Raw genomic sequence first — 15098 nt, 5'->3', positions numbered from 1 at the left:
GATTAGGTATGTTTTGACTTGAACTTTAATAAAGAGTTATGTTTTTACTTGTTTTTGTTCCTTACAAACATATAAAAATTCTTTAAGATGTAATTTTTATTAATTTCATAAGTCATCAAATAAATACACTAAAAAAGCAAAAAAAAAAAATAGTTTTGTAATTTAAATTTTAGAGAAATAAAAAGATTGCAAGAGCGTACCAGCAATAACAAGAAAAACTCACTAAGCCGACGGCATTTCTTGCATCTCAATATACATACATACAAACAAACATATGTATGTATATGTACATACATATGATCGTGCCGGTCCACTCATAATTTTTGTGTTTGTGCCTACCGGATACACACACTCATAACCACCGGCACCGGCTTTACCCGAGTGCCTAAAATCAAATGTGCATTTTCAACCCCCATACACATGAGTATGTGCCTTTTTTGACACCCATACTCATGAGTGTAAGTGATTTTAGATACCGGTACTCATGAGAATGTGTATTTTTTGACACTCATACTCATGAGTACAAGTGTATCGAACGAAAACGTCCTCTGATTCACACGCAACAAATTTCCTTCGCTGGTCTAGAGATCGAGGAAAAAAAGAAAAAGGAAGATTTGGTTAAAAATTCGCAATTGAATTGAACAGTTTCCGAATGTTGCTAAAGATTGTTGTTCATTTATTTGATGAACTAATCAAATTGAAAAATTCAACTTGGCAGATTGGAGCTGTCAGTTTGGTAGAGCTGTCAATCGATGAAAAGCTGTCAAGTCACCCAAGCAGAATATTTTTGGAGTTGTTTAGAATTCGACTGAATTGTAAACTGAAAGGTTAACTCAATTTCTAACGTTCCTAGAGTGTTAATTATTATAATCGTAAAAATTGAGTCAAGATGGCTTTTTCTAACGGCTTGTTTACATTACAGCCACAATGGCAACGGGTGTTGAAGGTGGGACGACGGGCGTTGGCAACTACGAGCGTACGAGGGTACTTCAGGATGAAGAAAGCCGAACTCCGCTGCAGGGAGCAAGAGCTGGCCACGGAGACCAAGATGCTTGAGCTGACGAAGGCAAAGCTAGAGCTCTTAAATATGCGTGAGGAGCATCGACTGAATGTCGAGCATCAGAAAATAAAGATAAGCATGATACAGAGGCAGGAGGAGCAATTGCGAAGACAACGCAGCACATGAAATATAATTTTGCATATTAATATTTTATTTCTATTTTGAATATTCTATTCTATTTTAGTATTTTCAACGACATCAATTGGAGCTAAATACCGATCTATATATTCTCCAATTCGTTAAGAATAAACAATAAAAATCAAGCTACGTATGTAAATGGACAGATTAAAATGCCTAAGCCAAAAGCTTAAATTTACTTTAGGTGGAGTTCGGTTTGGCACAACGACTGGTCCGCAAAAAGCGGACCCAGAACCTGAGGCATCACCCCCAGCTACTGACCCATCGTTCATGTCAGTGACAACCACTAGAGAGGCTCCAAGCAAACCGAAACTAGATCCACTTGAGAATTGCAACACGTAAATAAGTAAAATTTGCTGTTTACGTTTTTATTTATGTAAACAAACCTGCAATTATGCCATAGGAAATGAATGTTAAAGGTAGAAGGAGGCATCTCCGACCCTATAAAGTATATATATTCTTGATCAGCACCAATAGCCGAGACGATCTACCCATGTCCGTCTGTCCGTATGAGAAATGAGATAGAGCTATAATTTTTTTCGACAGCATATGTTATGTTTGCACGCAGATCAAGTTTCTTTAAAATTTTTGGCACGCTCACTTCTGCCCCCGCCAATCACAAAAAGCCTAAACTATAGTAGTTGTCATTAGAGGTGGGCACGAACCGGCCTTTTTTTCGTGGCCCGCGGGCTTACACAGGTCCGTACCTTAAAATTAAGATTCGTGCGGGCCTGGGGCTTAGCAAAAAGGCCCAGCCCGTAAAAACCCGATATAGGCCTGAAAACAATTTAATTTGAACGAATTAGAACCGCCATTTATCACATTTTAATTGCTTATCGATGCTACTATCGATTTGCTAATACAATATTTTATTTGTTTGCACATTACTTATTCACAATTGGCTGCCTATTGTGAAATTAACAAATTTGTAAAAAATAATAATGTCGTGACAAACCATTCAGGACGCTGCACACTGGGCCGGATTACCTATTTGGTGGCATAAAGTCCAAAATTTTATGGAAGAAAATTTTAATTTTTATTTTATATATTTAAACCAGATACCCTAGATAGAAAGTATCAATAAATATTTTTGTTAAAAATGCAACCTTGCAATTTTTATAGATTTTTAAAGTCAGGTGATTGAACAGCTGATTTTTGTGACAAAATTGTTGGGAAACTTTTGGTGACTTTGTGCACTTGGCAAATCCAAACGAAAGAAAAATTTTATACTTTGTAAAATGGATATTGATGTTGGAGGTATGTAAATTAAGAATAATAAACACAGTTTGTGTGATAATTTGTTAAACGTTATATATGTGTACTGTTTTGTGTTGTCTCAAGAAAACAAAAAGCTAACAAAAGTGTTTGTCTTCTGTATTTCTGTGTATTGCTGCGGTGTGTTATGTATATGTCGGATCTTAAATTATGGTAGTCAGTGTAAAAGACTTAAATCAAATACGCGTACCAAGCGACATTTCTTGTCTCTACACTATTACGGTTGTTTGTTAGTACGCTTTGATCCTTCTATTCGCCAGATGGTCAGGATAGTTCGATGCGAACATGAGAGAGAGATGTTGCGTGAGGTTAGAGGTTTGAGAGAGAGATATTGCGTGAGGATAGAGGTTTGAAAGAGAGATACACACTACGATTGTTGTGCGTGTATGCTTGAGCCACTGCGAGAGACAGAGATAGAAGTATGTTCGTTGCAGCTTTTCTGAAGAGCATTTTCGGTATGCAAAAAGGTTGGCGAACACTTCTAAGTTGGCAGTGGCGTGATCAAGTTTATTCGCCGTATACAATCTGCTTAATTAAATATGGAAGAAAATAATAATAACCCGACATATATTAATCAATAGTAGACACTTTATATTAAATTTTAATAACAGTCCGGTTTGCGGCTTTTCCGATGCTTTCATTTTTGAGATGTGCTTGAGTTCTGTCATGCCACGTTGCTGGTCGTGTGGATCGACAGCGGGCTCCACTCTTCCGCGCTGGCTAAATTTATATTTGGTCAAATAGATGAAAAAATAAAAAACAAATTCAAATAAAATATCACGTATACGTCATGATGTCTATGGGCAGTTAGAGTGGTTAAACTTATTTGGAAGTTTGCTTAAATATTTAGGGTGGTCTATTATTGATGTATGCCAAGTTTCAGCTCGATAAATGCAATATTCGATTTAATGCTGTAAATAAAACAAGTAAGACAGCTACAGTCGAGTGTACTCGACTGTAAGATACCCATTTCGGATAAAAGAAATATATTTTGTGGTATTATTTCTGGAAAAATACTAATACTACACCAAATGGTATATTTGGTATATTAATATTGTACCGCATTCAAAATATACCATATACGGCACAATATACCAGATTGCCAGCCAAAGCAACTAAGACCCCTAGTAAGTAGGCGTTTTTGCCCATACAAAAGTATTTCTTTAAAAACTTCCACAATGTTTATCTGATCGCAACCAAATTGTCAGGAATCACAACTACCGTAGTTATTATTGTATATACCAAAATTCGCAGCTGTAGCTTTAAAGTTACGCTTGTTATTCGATTTTTTTGATTTGCGGGGGCGGAAGTGTGGGTGTGGCAAAAATTTGAAACAAACTTGATCTGCGTGCAAACATAACAAATGCTGTCGAAAAAAAATATAGCTCTATCTCTTATATTCTCTGAGATCCAGTGTTTCATACAGACGGATGGACAGACACACATACGGACATTTCCTGCCGGCACAAAGTTACAATACCCTTCTACCCTATGGGTAGCGGGTATAAAAATCACAAAGTATTATAATTAAATTTCTAATATAAATATAATTTGTTGTGATTTTGTATTATTAAAGGCATTTGATATGTTCCTTTTGCATACCATTAATCTCTATGTTAATGAAATCACAATTATTATTTAGTGTCTCTAGTTTCAAGTTTTCAAGTTTAAAGCTGCTGTCTCTAGTTTCAAGTTCCTAATTAGTTTTAGCATTAAATCAAGTTCTATATTATAAAATTATATTCTAAATATGTACATATGTCTCGATTTTCTGTTGTCAAGTAATGCATAATCTTCATTAATCTTCTTCGGTTCGTATTGAATCGCCATAGAATCGCCAAGGATAGCCCATCATTTGACATTCGACTTCGCCTCTTGCAGAACTCACGCAAGACTATGTGGACAAGGCCCTGGCCGAGCTACCTGGCGTCAGACCACTGACGCAGACCACAATATCTAAATTGGCTGGAGATGGAGGAGGCGCGGGCGGATGCCGCGCAGGAGGATCCCGATGCGCCCAGCGTGCTGCCGGCGGGCGCAAGGAGAAGGTAGGAAGTGTTTTAATTACAGCGGTAATCCAACCAACCAACACAACCAATTAACAACCAACCAACAACCAAAGCAACCACGACTGCTGCCAACTTTCCCCCAGACTCCCCAAAGCACCACAAACATCAATCCCAGTCCCATAACCTGCATAATTCTCCAACAGGGACTCCAACCCGTCAATTGGCAGTGTGTTAATTTGGCTACATAGCAAATAATGAACAATCAAGTAAGAAAGCTACAGTCGAGTGTGCTCGACTAAGATACCCGCTACCCATTTTGAATAAAAGCAAAATATTCCGGTATTATTTTCAAAATATACCAAAAATACTACAAAATACTAAAAATATACCAAATTGCGTATTTGGTATATCGATATAGTACCACATTAAAAAAATACCATAGACAGCACAATATACCAGATTGTCGGCCAAAGCAACTATGACCCCTAGTGAGTAGGCGTTGTTGTCTATTCGAAAGTATTTCTTTAATAACTTCCACAACCTGATCGCAACAAAATCGGGGATGACAATTACTATTGTTGTTATTGTATATACCAAAATTCGAAGGCTCTAGCTTTAAAATTACGCTTGTTATTCGTTTTTTTGATTTGTGGGGCGGGAGTGGGCGTTTTGAAGCAAACTTGATCTGTGTGCAAACATAACAAATAAATTATAGCTCTATCTCTTATAGTCTCTGAGATCTAGGTGCTCAAACGGACGGACGGACAGACGGACATGGCTAGGTCGTCTCGGCTATTGATGCTGATCAAGAATATATGTATATACTTTATAAGGTCGGAGATGCCTCCTTCTACCTGTGACATACATTTCCTGCCGGCACAAAGTTATAATACCCTTCTACCCTATGGGTACCGGGTATAAAAAGAATTGTCCCCAAATTTTGTAATCCCTAATATCGAACTTGTTGACTTTTACGAACTTCTACTGAAAGGGTAGCGGGTATCCCAAGTAGACATTCTAGTCCTCCGGCGGAAACCCACCAACAAAGAACCATGAACTAGAACCGTGAACCATGAACCAGAACTATAACCACAACCAGTACAAAACCAGAACAGACCAAAAACATCGCAACATCAGGATCCACTTCTAAAGTAATCTATATCGAGTCTTTTTTTCAAGAAGGAGGACACTCATTGAAGTGTCGGCCAAGCGTAGGCTGCAAGAATATTTCGAAATGGATCCGAGGCCATGCCATCTCGCAATCGCTCACTTAACATCCGAGCTTAATTTAAATATTACCGTGGTAGAGACTTGGTTTGCAAATGAAAGACGTCATCAAAAACATTTGAGTCGCAAGGTGCACCATTAAGGAGTGAACAATAATACTACACACGCACAAACTGTGTTCAACAGAAAGTTGAATCGGATCTATGAATCGAACTATGGACAGTATGTGTTTAGCCCAGCAAAAGATTGGTCATCGGGTAAGTTGTTAAGCACTGACAAATTATATGAGAAGACAACAATACAATGTTCCCAAGATTCTGAAATCATCGCAGCAAGGCGACGTCGCACAGTGGTTGCGCCCATAGGCCAAAAATAAAAAAAAAGTTATATCAACAAAAATGTACGAAAATTAAAAAAATCGTTTTTTCTGGATATCTAACGTTTTTTTCTAAAAATAGAATTGAAGTTGCGAGCAGGTGGTCATTTGCACAGCGCAGCTTGCGCGCATCGCGAATATACAACAGGTAATTCTATTTTGAATATTCTATTCTATTTTAGTATTTTCAGCGACATCAATTGAAGCTAAATACCGATCTAGATATTCTCCAATTCGTTAAGAATAAACAATAAAAATCAAGCTACGTAAATGGACAGATTAAAATGCCTAAGCCAAAAGCTTAAATTTACTTTAGGTGGAGCGGAACCAGAACCTGAGGCATCACCCCCAGCTACTGACCCATCGTTCATGTCAGTGACAACCACTAGAGAGGCTCCAAGCAAACCGAAACTAGAACCACTTGAGAATTGCAACAGGTAAATAAGTAAAATTTGCTGTTTACGTTTTTATTTATGTTAACAAACCTGCAATTATGCCATACAAATTTGCAATTGGAGAACGAAATATTGCATACTTTTAAGCTGATCATTCAAGAACATAAAAAAATCAAGAAAGCTACAGTCAAGTGTGCTCGACTCTGAGACCCCCCGCTACCCATTTTGAATAAAGGCAAAATATAGCGGTAATATTTTTTATACCCATAGGGTAGAAATTAAATTTACTCTAGGGTGTTTTCCCTCCACCTTCTCTCTTGATGCTTGTGAATCGCTGCGGCTCGCGGTTAAATTTTATGGCTTAGTGAACGATTTTTGTGTTTTTACTTTTACAAATAGCCAAAGAAAATATTATTTAATTTTTCCTGTAATTTATGGAAATTTTACAAATATGCAAATATCCTTTTATACTTGTTAAACCTTTTGGAATTTTTTGAATTTCTTTACTTAAAAAACAATAAAATTACAAAAAATATATGCACTTGTCATCAAACAGAGGTATTGTTTTATCTCGATTTCAATCCTTTCGTCAGTTCGAATTGTGCGTTATGTGTGATCGGTTGTGAAAAAAGTCATTAACATTGTCAGTCTTAAAACGTGATTTTCATTACAAATAAATAAATTAAACAATTTCTTACGTGTTGTGAACAATTTGCAAGTGAAAGTTTTGTGAAAAGAAGTCAAAAAAACTATTAATATAAACAGTCCTAAAAGTGATTTTTATTGCGGATAATAAATAATTGGTTTACGTGTTTTGAGCAATTTGTCGTTCTTCAATTAAAAAAAAAAAACTATGGCAGAAACATCCGAGTGCATGAAAAACAAAGTTGACAGTGGAACATACCATCTTTCCAATATACACAAGGGAAAAAGTTTAATTTGGAGCATTTTACGGGAAATTTTAAAAGACGATGAAACCGTAGTAGAAGGATGGGTTTTCTGTGAAAAATGTCGTAGTGTTCTTAGGTATAAGAAGAATCAGACATCAAACTTGTCTCGGCATAAATGCTGTATTGCATTAAAACAACCAAAGGATGGTGCAAAGTTGTCAGACCACGACAAGAAGGAAGCGTTGGTGAAATGCATTGAATGGGTTGTGAGAGATTGCCAACCATTTTCAGCAATTAATGGACCTGGTTTTAAGGCGATGGTCCAATATTTTATAAAGATTGGTGCTATGTATGGGGAAAACGTCGATGTCGATGATTTACTTCCCAGTCCATTTACGCTATGCCGGAAAGCGCAAAAAGATGCGGAAGATAAGAGGAAGGATATTGCAGTGGAAATAAAAGAAGCAAGTAAAAAACGATGGAGTAGCTGCTACTGTGGACATGTGGACAGACCAGTATGTCCAAAGAAATTTTCTGGGCGTCACTCTTCACTATTATATTAAAAGCCGTCTATGCGATATTATTTTGGGCGTCAAGTCGATGGATTTTCAAAAGTCAACGGGATCCAATATTTTGGACAAAATAAAAAGTTTATTCCTTGACGTTGAGTTGGAAACCATTGACAATATAAAATTTGTCACGGATAGAGGCTCCAATCTAAAAAAAGCATTGGAAAATAATATCCGATTAAATTGCAGCAGCCACCCACTTGCCAATGTGTTGGAGAAATCTTTTGACGAAGCAACGGAGCTGGAGCAGGCAATTACATCATGTCGTAAAATTGTTAAGTATTTTAAAAAAATCAAATTTGCAACACAAACTCCACACAACCTTAAAATCTGCTTGTCCAACTATGTAGGTGGAACTCCAATTATACCATGCTGAAGTCCATTCTCGATAAAATACATAATGTGAAATGTGAATACAATTTTGAGCGAGACGCATGTGGCCGATAGATTGATGGATGTCAGCAAGTCAATACTTACAACGTTGGTCGGGCTGCTTGAGGACTTTGAAATAATTTTCAAAGAGTTACAAACCTCAAGCTCGCCATCATTGTGTTTCGTGCTGCCGTCGATAACCAAAATCGTTGAGCTATGCGATCCTGACCTGATGGATATGCAGCCAATATCATTATTGAAAGAGAGAATCGCCATAAATATACAAGCAATATGGGAACAAAATTTAACTACATATATGTCACAAGGTGGCGTTTTACCTGTTTCCGAGAGCAGTACATCTGCTGGAAAATGAAATTATTGATATACAGTGTTTCTGCGTATCTGAGAAAGAACAATTTTATACATTTTCAGATCATGCTACGGAGTATGCGTCGAGTCCATCCACTTCAAGCCAGGAGCGCGCCATTGTAGCACCACCAAGCCAGACTGTGTCAAAAACAGCATTTTTCTTTTCAAAATTGGTTGCTACTCCAAATCGCAGTGCCGTAGAAACACCCTTTGATGAAATTCTACGGTATTGCAAAGAAAGAGTAGCGTTAACTGAAGATTTTGATGTGATACAATGGTGGAAGGGGAATGAAGATCGTTACCCAAACCTTTCGAAGCTGGCATTTCATATTTTATCAATACCTGCCAGTAGTGCTGCATCTGAAAGTCTTTTCTTTAGCTGGAAATGTCATTGCAGAAAAGCGTTCCTTACAAACATATAAACATTCTTTAAGATGTACCTTTTATTAATTATATAAGTCATCAAATAAATACACTAGAAAAAGCAAAAAAAAATTGTTTTATAATTTAAATTTTAGAGAAATAAAAATATGGCAAGAGCGTACCAGCAATAACAAGAAAAACTCACTAAGCCGACGGCATTTCTTGCATCTCAATATACATACATACAAACAAACATATGTATGTATATGTATATGTTTGATTAATTATACTTTTTTTATGTATTATGTATACGTCATTTTCATGTTAAAATAGATTTTGTTTGTTATCTGTGTATTTGTCACTATTTAAAGGTAATAAAAACGTTACGCTGATACTTGCAGATTTATGTGTAATCATTAATAAACTCAAGGTAACTTACTGTTATCAAATTCAAATTTGCGACGCAATCTGCAGCTTATCTTTTGCTTTTGTGATGTTTCTTTTGTGTTTGTGGAAAATTTAACATATTCTTTTTTTTGGCTAATTTAAATACTTATATAGTATATCTTGCATGCTAATATGAAATTTTAGCACTGTTACTCCACCGGAAGAATTTTGGCGCACAATAGGCATTTAAGCCATAATAAGGTTGTATGGGAGCTATAGGATATAGTCCTCCGATGTATTCAATTTTTTTTACTGTATGTACAAAATATTTTTTTAAATTTTTGGGGAAAATTTCATAATTTTAATGGGAAATATTTTTGGCCGCGGCTTCATACAAGCCCAACCACTGTGGAATGGCGCTCGACAACAAGGTGCCCCACTACTCCCCGTGGCCCGACAACGACCCATTCTTCGCATCCAGCCAGCCCAGGGTGTATAACCCCGTTAGCGAGGAAGAATCGGAGGAGGAAGAGACCTACGAGGCGGAAGAAGCCCACGAGGAGGAAGAAAGCAGCGAGGCAGAGTAGACCTCTTTTCGGCTTCCACGCGGCGCCTGGTCACCCCGGCCTGGACAACGTCGCGATCCACGGCAAGGACGCGGAGTTTATGGCCGACCTATGTACGTCTCCGACCAAGCCGGAACGCTACAAACCCCCTCCCACCGAGGACAGCGACACGAACGAACCATTCTACGTCCACCAAGTGGGTCGTTCCGTGCCGTACGAGCCGGCCATACAACCGTGGGGGAAGCGGGTAACGCGCGTTGACCGGGCCATGGTCGACGTGATCCTCCCTCCAGGGGAAACCCCCACCACCTATTTCGACCAGCCAGATAAATGGAATTACCATGAACCAGCCATTGTCGACCGCCCAGTCCCACCACCCTACTTCCTAGCTGCATTTGTCCGCCCCAGAACTCCCACCATACGCTTACTCCATTCAATAGATCTCCCGGCCCCATATGAGGCCCCTCCTTCCATACGCCCCCACCAAAGCACGCCACTGACGCCAGCCGACCCACCCCAGGAAGGTCCACATTGGGAATCCGCGTCGTCGGACGACGAGCCGGACGGACCTCGTTTCCGCCGGCAGTACGCCAAGATTCCAACTACAGACGAAGAGGCCGACCCTCTACGACCTGCTTGAAGTTCTGGGGCAAGATATGGTGTCGATGGAGGAGGACGCGGACAACGAAATGATGTCCGAGGTAGCCCGCGGAAGCGAGTTGGTCGAGGCTCCCACAAGCTGGACCGTGGAGACACCCCACCTTCAACTACCCCGGAGCCTGGTTGAGGAGGTCCGTTTGAGCGAGGGAAGAGGCACACGAACCCGTTTCACTCACATTTATTTAGATACACAGGTGTCATAGTGGGCTATGTTTAATTTGTTGAAAAGGCAAAGTTGCTGTTAGGTTTATGAAGATTAGTGAATGGTGTGTTTCTATTGTAATATTGTTATTGGATGTATTAAACATTAAAGTTTATGTCTTTGGCGGGAGTAGTATTATTGTTTAATTTGTGGGGCTGCCGTGTTTTTCACACATAATTGTCATGAGAACAGAATAAACAGTCTTTGATAATTTGTTTACCTTTTCCTCCAGAAGCGTCGATATCTCGACCAATCTTTGGAGGGCCAGGAGTAGTTCGCCGTTGGGTACTTCGTATGGCTGCTTGCTGCTTTGTTGCTGATGGGATGGCCTTTGGGTCTGCTCATCTGCCAGTTGACGTCGATGCTGATACTGCTGATGCTGCTGTAGTTCAAAGGGCTGCTGAGTTTTATTGGCTGGTTGTATCTTCACGTTACTGACTTTCTTTTTTTGGAGGTGGTGCTGAGCTGGCTGCTGGTGCCTGTTGAGCCGACCAGGTGCAGGAGACAGGTGCGCGGACTCGAGCGCAGGGCTGCGGAGAACCTGGCTGTACGATGGCCTGTCGTTGGCTGCTGGGGCCGACGTAGTAGCATGCATCGAGCTTGTTGGCTGACCCCCTGAGGCTGGAGGCGAAGGCATTTGGTGTCTGCACGCTGTCTGTTGGTGCTGATGGTGGTTATGGAGGTTGTCCGATTTGGCGTGGTGCATCTGGCGGGAGATAAGCAATTTGTTCCTGGCTTTCTTGAACAAAGGGCAGCCTTTGTAACTGCTGATGTGGTTGCCCTTGAAGTTAGCACACTTGGATGCTTCGTCTCTTCTCTTCTGGCACGTGGTAGTTGGATAGCAGCTAGCGCACTTCATGCATACAAAAGGGCGACGGCTGTAGTTTTTGGTACGACCAAAAGCTTGGCATCGGTGGCATTGAGCAGGATCAGTTGGCTTTGCCTGCCTTTCAACTTTAATAGCTGGAGACCCATTTCTTGAAGCTGCAGGATCTTGAGGTGGGAGCCATCTGATTTGGGCTCGATTTCAACTTCAAACAAGTTATATGGCTAATTTGTGAACTTGTTTCTAATGGCTTTAATAAATCTGGCTTTGTCGCCGACGGCAGCGAGCTTTACGGCGATCAATTCAGTGGGCGTGGTGTGATTTAGATGCCTGATGACGACTCGCAGGCCCCTATCTTTCCTTACTTGGTGTAAAAAAAATTGGTATGCCTGCGTCATTTAGCATGTTGAGGATGGTGTTGTTTGTATTTAAACAGCTGCTTATGATGCGGACTCCGTTGGATGCGCACTTGATAACACAGCTGCCTATGCCTGGCGTATTTTGTAATTTTTCCAAGAGAGGAAGAATGGCGTCAACTTTTGGTATGAACAGTGGAGGTATTTCACCAACATTGCGATCAGAATTCCGTTTGTTATAGTTCGGGTGGTCAACGGATCTTTGTTGGAACTGTTGTATGTTTTGCTGGCTTTCGGTCAGTGTTTGGGAGTCTCTTTGGCTGTGTCACTTTTAAATGATGGTGTTTTTATTAACTCAAACAGGCTAATTGGGTAATCGCTGGAGTCAAGATCGACGCGTTTGCGCTTGGATGGTGTCATGAGGTCAGAGGCAGTTAATCGCTGGAGTCAAGCCATCGACTTGCGTTTGCGCTTAAGCTGCGCTTAGGTGTATGTGTTTTTATAGTTGTGTTTTGGAAGTGGCTGCCTGATGGATCTCAACATCGACAACAAAACGAAAATGTTGCCAAGCAAATACGCCCAATAACAACAACAACAGCAACAGATGAAACGACAAACATACCCCCTCTAATACTGCCTATGGTGCCGTCAATCATGCCACTACTAGACAAACACAAAACTAAGCCTGACGATGGTGTCCGCATATTATACGAGGATATAAATACATACAAAGCCATAATGACAATTCTAAATGACAACGATACGCTATTTACTCATCAGAGACGCAACGAAAAAGGCTTTCGTATTGTTATCCGCCTATTGCACCATAGCACACCAAATGACTGGCTGGCAGTCAGGCTCATTGAGGTGGGCTATAAAGCCAGGTATATACGATGCATAAGGCATCGATTCACGGCCAGACCATTGAATCTGTTTGAGATCGAGATTGAACCGCAAGCAGACGGTACCCATGAGGATATCCTCAATCTGAAGGAGCTGGGCTACCAGACGGTTTCGGTGGAAAGACAATTTAAATCAAGTGACCCTGCCCAATGGCATAAGTGCCAGGCATTTGGGCACACTAAAAACTACTGCAGACGCCCCCTTGTCTGCATGAAATGTGCAGGTAATCACCCTTCAACTACCTGCACAATGCCTAGAAGCGAAAGACCAACATGTCCTAATTGTAAAGGCGTGCACATTAGCAAAAGCGACCAGCGCAAAGTTATCAATCAACAGGGTCAAACCAAAAAGGCCACACAAACGTCCATCCAACGACCAGCAGTTGGCCAGCAGACAGCAAACAAATTTAGAAACATTTAACTCACAAATTGATTCAGCATACAGATAACGAAATGCCCACCAGCCGGCAGCAAATAATGACAGAATCCTTTCGTACAGCGCTGTTGTACGAAATGATCGCCAAATCCGCCCTCCTCTTAACGCAAACACCAACTCAAATCATGACCATGTAAGCAGTCAGCACATGATCGTTTGGGTAGCACAACAATGCGTCGAAATCCAGCACAAATGCACCTGGCAAAATTCCAGCAGAAGCTGCGCAGCGACCAGCAGCAACAGCGGATGGCAGCATCGGCTGCGTCAGACGCACTGGTGTCCGATGAGGATGATGACGATGTTGCGAAACAGGGAGTCCACTTAAGTCAGCAGCGGCAAAGACGGAAGCAAGTACAGCAACAGCACCGGCAGCAGCACCAGCAGCAGCAATGGCAACAACAGCAAAAGCAGCAGCAGAAACAGCGTCAACAGCAGCAAGAACAGCAGCTACTATGTTCAAGAAAATGAACGACAGAATTGACTCACTGTTCAACGTGTTTAACGCATTTCTCCACATGCAAGGAAAGGACAAGATAAGAAACAGTATAAGCAAAACAAATTCAAACCATGTTTACAATGGTGACTCGCAAATAAACAACTTTAATATGAACGTTGAGTGCGCATCAGCAAATTAGCAGTTCTATAATGTTTAATGACATAGATGACGCTGCATTTTATCCAAATCTGGACTCTGGCCCAGGCTCAATTGCAAGAGTGCTGTCAGAGTAGCCGGTTTTCGTTGCTGGAGGAGGCGCTCCGAACATCATTTGAATCGAAAAAAAAAGTCTTCTCATTTATATGGAATTCTACACTTTATACAGCGATTAAATTTAAAGAAATTAAATTGAATAAAACTGAGAAAAGTGAGAGAAAATAAAAAAACCAATGAATGGGAAACCAATATACAAAACCAAAGCAAATAAATTGAGAAATTAAATAAAAATTCACCAAGTGAAAAAATTTACAAAGTGATAAAAAATTAAACAAATTGATTTGTGAAAATAAAAGTCACTAAGCTAGCGTGTGAACACAATTAAACAAATAAAAATTGCCAAATAAAAACCAATACTAATAAAGTGAAAGTGGGAAAATTCTCAAGAGAAAAATCATGGCGGCTATCGACAAGGATTGGAACTCCAAAGCAGATCATGATTTCATCAAGGAGTTTAACCAATTCATGGACAAACAGACAAAGGAGGAACAGACAGCTCCAGCCATTATAAATGAGAACATCTCAAGGGTGACCCCAGGCGGAAATACTGATCCCACAAAGGCTCAAAGTGGTGAGTACTTTGTATCACTATTATCCCCATCGACCTCCGACATGTCCATAATGCTATACGGGGGCTCAAACATGAGCAGCGGCACCCCAGATCCATTTATCCAAGACAAGCAAGAGGAGAAATTGGAGGCACAATCAATGTCAGAAACTGCAACTGTGCATGACGACACGTTAATTTCTCCTTCGCTCACACATACACGTACACACGCAAACATAAGAGGAGTGTGAGTGAATTTTCCACAAGCCGGTCGCGTTTTGAAGACGCTCCTTTTGATCGCTCTGGAACTCGCCAAAATAAGTCGAAAATCTAAAAAAAAAGCGACTACGAGTGAGCTCGAGCTGTGTTCAATCCTTGTGTACTCACCGTCGGTCGGGGCACCTGCTGCTGGACGTCGTAGGCAGCCGCGTCACCAGGAGACGCATTGGTAGAGTTGACGG

The sequence above is a fragment of the Drosophila nasuta genome, unplaced genomic scaffold (genome assembly GCF_023558535.2).
Source record: "Drosophila nasuta strain 15112-1781.00 unplaced genomic scaffold, ASM2355853v1 ctg28_pilon, whole genome shotgun sequence".
Taxonomy (NCBI): domain Eukaryota; kingdom Metazoa; phylum Arthropoda; class Insecta; order Diptera; family Drosophilidae; genus Drosophila; species Drosophila nasuta.
This window is presented reverse-complemented; position numbering follows the sequence as displayed.